The 6,445-nt window shown below is 54.8% G+C and overlaps 1 long non-coding RNA gene across 1 annotated transcript; it reads right to left on the bottom strand.

The window, feature by feature from the left end:
* Nucleotides 1–1,333: 1,333 nt before the first annotated feature.
* LOC133627651 (uncharacterized) lies at nucleotides 1,334–5,779 on the bottom strand. Its single transcript, XR_009820334.1, has 3 exons — nucleotides 5,700–5,779; nucleotides 5,284–5,389; nucleotides 1,334–1,377 (listed from the first exon to the last, which is right to left on the bottom strand). It is a non-coding gene; the product is annotated as an uncharacterized LOC133627651 (long non-coding RNA).
* Between the last annotated feature and the right edge of the window lie 666 nt (nucleotides 5,780–6,445).

The following is a 6,445-nucleotide window of genomic DNA, read 5'->3' as shown; positions in this document are numbered from 1 at the left end:
TGCCGGGGGACGGCTGGGGCGGGGGGGAGCGGGGGGCTCGGGCCCACAGACCCCCACCCCACACGGCCCCTGGGGCCAGGAGAACCTCAAACGTTTATTCTCACCTTGAGAAGGGTCCCCTGTGGTCTTTAGTGCCTTAGATGAAAAAAACAACCTGCTGCCATCGCTCCCTGGGCAACGGCCTGGGGTAGAGGAACTCGCCTCAGCAGAGACCCAAAGCAGGAGCCAACCTGCTTTCCAAAGGAGAAGCCCCCTCTCCCCCTGCCCCTTCCCCCAGTGCCTCACTTCACGAGGTCTTCTCAGCAATCACTCCAGCTTTCTCAGCTGAGAAGAGCATGTGCTTTCGGCCCATCAAAGGATGGACCAGTCCAGAGTGTTTTATGGGACAGAAATGAGGGCTTTTGCTTTAAAGATTTACCATGCATAAATGTATGAGAGTATTAAAGGCAACAATTAACTTTATTGGAAACTTTATATTCTCCAGCCTCATTAGAACTGCCAACAAGATCTATTATTAGTATTACTATGCAGATAATGTAATAAAAAGGGTATTTAAAGCGGATAGTTTTGCACTGAGATAAAAGAGCTTTTCTCTGGCATCCTTTCTGCCTCTGCCCCTTTTGCCCTACGTGCTGCTGCATCACAGACCTGGCCTGAGACTCGTGTCTTTTGCAGTCTCCTGCCCCAGCCTCTCCCCCAGCTCACCGCCCTGGGCTCCTGCTCTGCTCCTGCCTCTACTGCTGGAAGATCCAGTGCCATCGAGCCAGGGACCAGCAGGCGGGGAGGAGGATGCTGAGGCTGCTGGGCTCAGCAGAAACGTGCTGCAGGGACAGTCTCCTTCCTGCTCATAGGACAGGCTTAGGTCCTCAAATCCAGTCAGGTTTCTGACAGTAATCCCAAATCCTCGTTAACACAGCGAGGCCAGAACAAAGGATGGGCATGTTTGTGCCAAAGACGACCCCGAGAACCCGCACATATCACCCGTGGGCTGCTGGAACTGGAACGATGTAGCTTCAGGAAGCGCTCCGTGGGGTCTGCCTTTCTGCCACAAACCTGTGCACTCCAGAGGGGAAAAAACCCAGCTTTCATCAGCCAATTTATTCAGCTAAGTCCTTACCTTCTGTGGGGAAAAGTGTCAGTGGCAGAATCCCTTGTGCCCCAGCGCAGCAGCCAGGCTCTGCCCGGCCCAGCAGCTCGGCCCAGCATTTCATGGCACAGAGGAAAGCTCTCACTTTCCCTCCTTCTGTTAACCACTCACATTCCTCACCTGTGATGTTTGCTCTTCTTGCAGGGCTTCCCACTCCACCGTTCTCATCCCAAAGCTTCATTACCACTGGATCCCTTCAGAGCAACAGGTAGCAGCAGGAGAAAGGCAGCCTGTGAAGAAGCAAGCAGCAGGAGGGTTTCCTCTCGTGATACAAATGTCAGGGCTCCTCCTCCTCCTCTTGCCACGATTGTGCTTCGAGCCATAAATTAAGAAGTGGAGCCGAAATCCAGAGCAGCAGCTGTGTGGTGGGCAGGAGAGGGGAGGCAGCAGCTTCATCCCAGGACGAGCGGCGAGCGCCCGGCTTGGGGCTCCGTGCAGATGCCAGTGGCACAGGCGATGCCGAAAGCCAGGAGCCGCTGATGCCAGTCCCTGAAGGGAGGGAGAGGTGTCTGGGGACGTGGGGCCCTGGGCTCTGTCGTCATAAAAAGGAATCTGCTTCATTTGGGGGTTTGAAATAACTGTTGGAGCAGAGCTGCTCCCGGTGCCCAGCCGCACTACTCACGTTCTGCCTCTGCCAGAGTCCCCACAGGGGATTCAAACACCATTTAAATGGACTCATCTCTCCTTGCTTTCTCAATATTCCTGCAGCACGGGGCAGGGGCAGCTCTGCCTCAGGCCTGGCTTCCACTCAGCCCCGAGATGTCCCCAGGACACAGACAACCTCCTCCATCCCGCAGGGACCATGCCAGGGATGCTGGAACGGTGCAAAGCAAGGCAGCGGCTTCTCCTCCAGCATAGCCAGGGTGAGAGGTAGGGTCTGGAGGGGCTCCCTCCGCCCTCCTGCCCAGAGCTGAGCCCAGACACAGCTCCTGGAGGTGCTCACGGTGCCCAGCTCGGCTGTCCCTCCGTGCCTTCCTCAGAGCAGCCTCCGCTCCTGCCTCCCACGCCTGGGCACTTTCCATCACGTTTATTACACCCTGCAGTCTAATTAACAGAGAGGAGTCAAAGGACCCAAAAGCAATGATTGTAATAAATAATCACTTGTCGACTGCAGAGTTAATATTCCACCAGGGTCTGCTCCTGGCCTCCGGGAGAAATGGCACAGAGAAGGGAAGAGAAGCAAAGCCTTGCAGCCCGAGGTGCCTGGAGAAGAGCAGATCTCCCCTTTCCAAAACCTCCCCAAAACCTTCAGGGTCTGGGATTTAGGTCTTCACCCCGCCTCCTCCTCCTCCTGCGAGGGGGGCAGAGGGTGCTGTGGGGGTTTGCCCCCTCCCCCCGTGTCCTGCTGGCTTGGGGAGCTGCAGGTGGGTTCCTCACGAGGTGCAGAGGCTGCGCTGGGACGCCGCGTGCGGCCCCGGGCAATTATCAGTGCAGAGCTTGGCTGTGCTGATAATTTGCTGGCTCCGCACATATCTCTGCTAATTATGAATCTCAGCTGAGATTTGCATTTTTATGAAATGCTTGTGCTAGAAATCTTCATAAAAACCCCCGCACATGTTCATTCAAATCTAATCTCGGTCATTTCGGGTTCCGTGAGAAAGCGTTCTCGTGGAGCTACAAAGCCAACATCTATCACTTCTCAGCTGCACCACAGAACATGCCTCTGCGCTAAGCTGCACACTTGTCTTCTGAGGCAGGCAAGAGCTCAGGCAGCGCTGGACCCAGAGGCCAGCCTGTCTCTGAGGTGCGAGCTGGAGGCGGGGGAGTGGGCTGGGGGTCAGGGGGTACCCAGCCCAGGCTCCAGGCAGCACCCAGAGAAGGGGAAGCAACACAGGGCTCGAGGCTGGGGCACGTCCTGCCAGTGACTTCATTCATTCCCTTTGGAGGGAACTCCTTTGAGTTTTGTGGCCCTTTCCCAGCTGAGGCTCAAAGGCAGGAATGTCATCAGCAATTTGTATCTCATTTGCAATGCCTTCCTCTGGAAAGATCAACTTTTCCTCCCTGAAACGTGTCTGCCAGACGTGAGGGAACAGGGATGGCAAACAAGCAAGGCAAAGTGAGAGGCTTTCTGTCCAGAGCTGGGGGCTCAGCTGTGCTGCTTACAGCTGCAAGTGAGGAGCAGCTCCAGCCTCTGCCAAAATATCCTGCCACACCACAAAAGCGCTTGAGCTGCAGCTCCCCATGTGAGCAGCAGCCACTGAGCTGCGACCCAGGGACCGGCACAGCCTTCTTCTGAAGTCCTCCTGGGCCTCCACCTTCCTCAGCACCCACCCAAAGGCAAGAGATGCCGCTGAACATGCTGGCTGTTAGCAGCCAAAGTTTTGCAGCCCATCCAAAGCCAATCTCCAGTCCCCTGGAGGCTCGTCCTTCACTGGGAATGGGAGAGAAGTTTGCAGAGGTTCCCTCTGCTGCCTGCCCCAGCCTGAGCTGAAATGCAACGCTTCACTGTGGGAACGGGGAGGCAATCCTGTCAGCATTGCTTAGGCAGCCTGGCTCTGTCCTGCCCAGCTGATGCTCTGCTCAGCACAGGGAGAATCACGGCTCCCTCTTGAAAGGAAGGGAGAAATTAAGGTTGACTTTGGCACAGGAAAACAAGCAATCCAGAGATGACAATGTGCCACAGGAGCTTAAAATAAGCATCAACTAATTCAAACAAAAACAAATCTGCATTGAAAACAGACTCTTCCCCAGACCACATCCCCACTTTAAAGTGCCTTTGAATTCTCCCCGGCGCATTTAGAACATGCTCTCCCTTCACAGCCTCTCGCTCGCTTTGTTTTGCTGTTTGGTAGCAGGCAAATGAGGGCTGAAGGCTGGAACGGCAGCACGCATGCAAATGCCAATAAACACCTTGTGCTCTGCCCCAGCACCCCTCCTGCAGGCGGCCAGAGGAAGGGCAAACGGGCACTGGAAAAGCACAAGGGAAACAAATGGCCAGCTTTGCTCTCGGAGGGGCACGACCCGGGCTGTGAGCTCCAGCCCTGTCCCATCTCACCTGTCCCAGACTGAGAGGCTGGAAAAGTGGCTCCACCAAAAGGGCAGAAAATCAAGTGGGTCACCCTCCATCAGTGGCTGAGAGACCTGAAAACCATCACATTTCATCTGCAACTGGCTCTGTGTGGACTCACTGGCAGACACTGAGCTCGCTTGGGAAGAGAAGACCTGGAGGGAGGGTGATTCAAAGTCTAAGCTTCTTAATCTCCTTCCTTCCCAACATCACTGGGGTTAGAAACTCCTTCCTAACCCCCTTGCCTTCCAACATCCCTCACTGGGAGTGGGAAGTTAGGTGGAAGACTCAACCACATGGGAGTGGTACGAAGCAGGTATTTAATGCAGAGCTGGATGGATGCTCGGGGGATCCTTCCACCCAACCTGCATGCCACAGGACAGCTGGGGCACTCCCCTTCTAGACAAAGCTTTGCCTGACAGAGTCACAAGGCCCTAAGAAACATTAACAGCCTTAAGAAACTTTACCCACGCAGAGGTCCCGAGGCCTTTAGAAACATAAGCAACCCTAAGAAACAGCCTACAAAAATCCAGCAGTATCAGCCTTAGGAAACTACATTGGAAGATGTACATAATTCAACGTCTCCGTTTCAAGGGAGGGAGGAGAATTCCTCCCCAGCAGCTCCCCGAGGGCCCGGCCGGCGTCTGCGGCAGAGTCGCTCCCCAGGAATGAATCCAGCTCCCAGAGGGGCTGGCGGAGGAGCTGGAGGCTGAGTCGCTGCCTCGAATCAACACATGGCTCTGCACTCGCTGCTCACCCACAGGGCGATGGAACAGGCTCATGGAACAGCCCCAGAGCACCCCAGGCACCTCGCACCCCGCTTGCCCCATCCCTGCTTCTCCAGGGAAGGTGGCATAGATGCCTCCAGCCGAGGCTCAGCACCAGACAACTTATAGCAACCTGGGTGTAGCGTGTATTGAAGTGTTCAGTGCCTTTTTGCTCTTTTCCTTGCTAATTGGCAGTTAATTAAAAGAATAAATTAAAAAAAGAGAAGCAGCTTCACCTGGGCTGCTCGAGCTCTACATTGGAAGCTGTTTGCCTCTGCTGGAGAAGCACAGCAGGCTGGGTCCTGCAGCTGAGGTGGCCAGACCCCCACGCTGCCCAGGCAGCCACAGGACCTCCCTCTCACCTCGTATCCTCCTTCCTCAGCGGCTTTCCAGCGGAGATCAGACTTGGCAAGGCTCCTCTTGGCTCCCCTCTGCGAAAGCTGCCCCTGGGGAGCCCAGGAGGGGCTGCTGGGGAAGGAATTGTCCATTAGTGAAGCACTCCATCACTGCTGCTGTCTGATTTACTGCACTCCCTCATGCCTGAGAATCACCAGGCACTCTGGCACTCTTCACTTCTTGGTGAAAGCAGAGGCACCACCTGCCCTGCCAGATGAAGTTGCAACAGCTTCAGGAGGGCTCTGATGCTTCTGCCCCTATCTGCAAAAGCAGGAGGAGCAAAGCTCGAACCTGCCACATCCCCTGGGAGAGGAGCCAGGGTCATAGCTGTACCCCCAGTATCTCCCTGCTAGGGGGTAAAGACCACGTCCCCCATCCTCACCTGTTGAAACATCGATGCACAGGAGGGGAAAAAAAACCCCTCCTGTTGTGGTCACCATGGTGGGGCCCAACAGCTCCAAAAAGTTATGTCCAGAAGTTTGACTTTCCCCATCTTCATTAGAAGCTGGGTGGATGTGATGCAAACGTGTCTGCCTGTGAATACCAAGCGTGTTAACAGGTTAAAGTAAATCTAAAGTAACATTTGAAAGCCCAGAGATGAAAGTAGATCACAGGGCAAAGATCAAACAATCTAGAACCACTTCTAAGCCTTTTAGTGCTGGGGATTATTAGCATTTGAAAGTGAAGAGCATTAGTGAAAGAAGAGGCTGGGGGGGCACGGGAAGGAACTTCTGTTGTGCAGATAAAAGTGAAGTAAGTGACAGTGGAAGAGGAAGAAGGGAAAGGATCCGGCAAGGGCTCCCCTCGGCAGAGTTTGGGCTGGGCCAGGAGGGCAGCAGGGCACCAACCACATCCCCTGGGCAGGGGGCTGGGAAGGGGGCACCAAGGCAGAGGCTCTGCAGGCACCAGCAGCCTGGCCCCTCCTCTTGTCTCAGGTGCTCATCTGTACAGCAGCACAAGTGGCGAATTTCAAGTGGTGAATTACAGGAGAGGACAGGAGAGAGGGAGAAAGCGAATGCCATATCTATTATATGCAGCCTTGGCTGTAATAAACAGTGAAGCTGACTGCTCCCAGAGGGACTTGCTAATATAGGAGATTGATTCACTGCAGTGTAACCCCCCAAGGGC

Source organism: Colius striatus, chromosome 23, assembly GCF_028858725.1.
Source record: "Colius striatus isolate bColStr4 chromosome 23, bColStr4.1.hap1, whole genome shotgun sequence".
NCBI lineage: Eukaryota > Metazoa > Chordata > Aves > Coliiformes > Coliidae > Colius > Colius striatus.
This window is presented reverse-complemented; position numbering and strand designations above follow the sequence as displayed.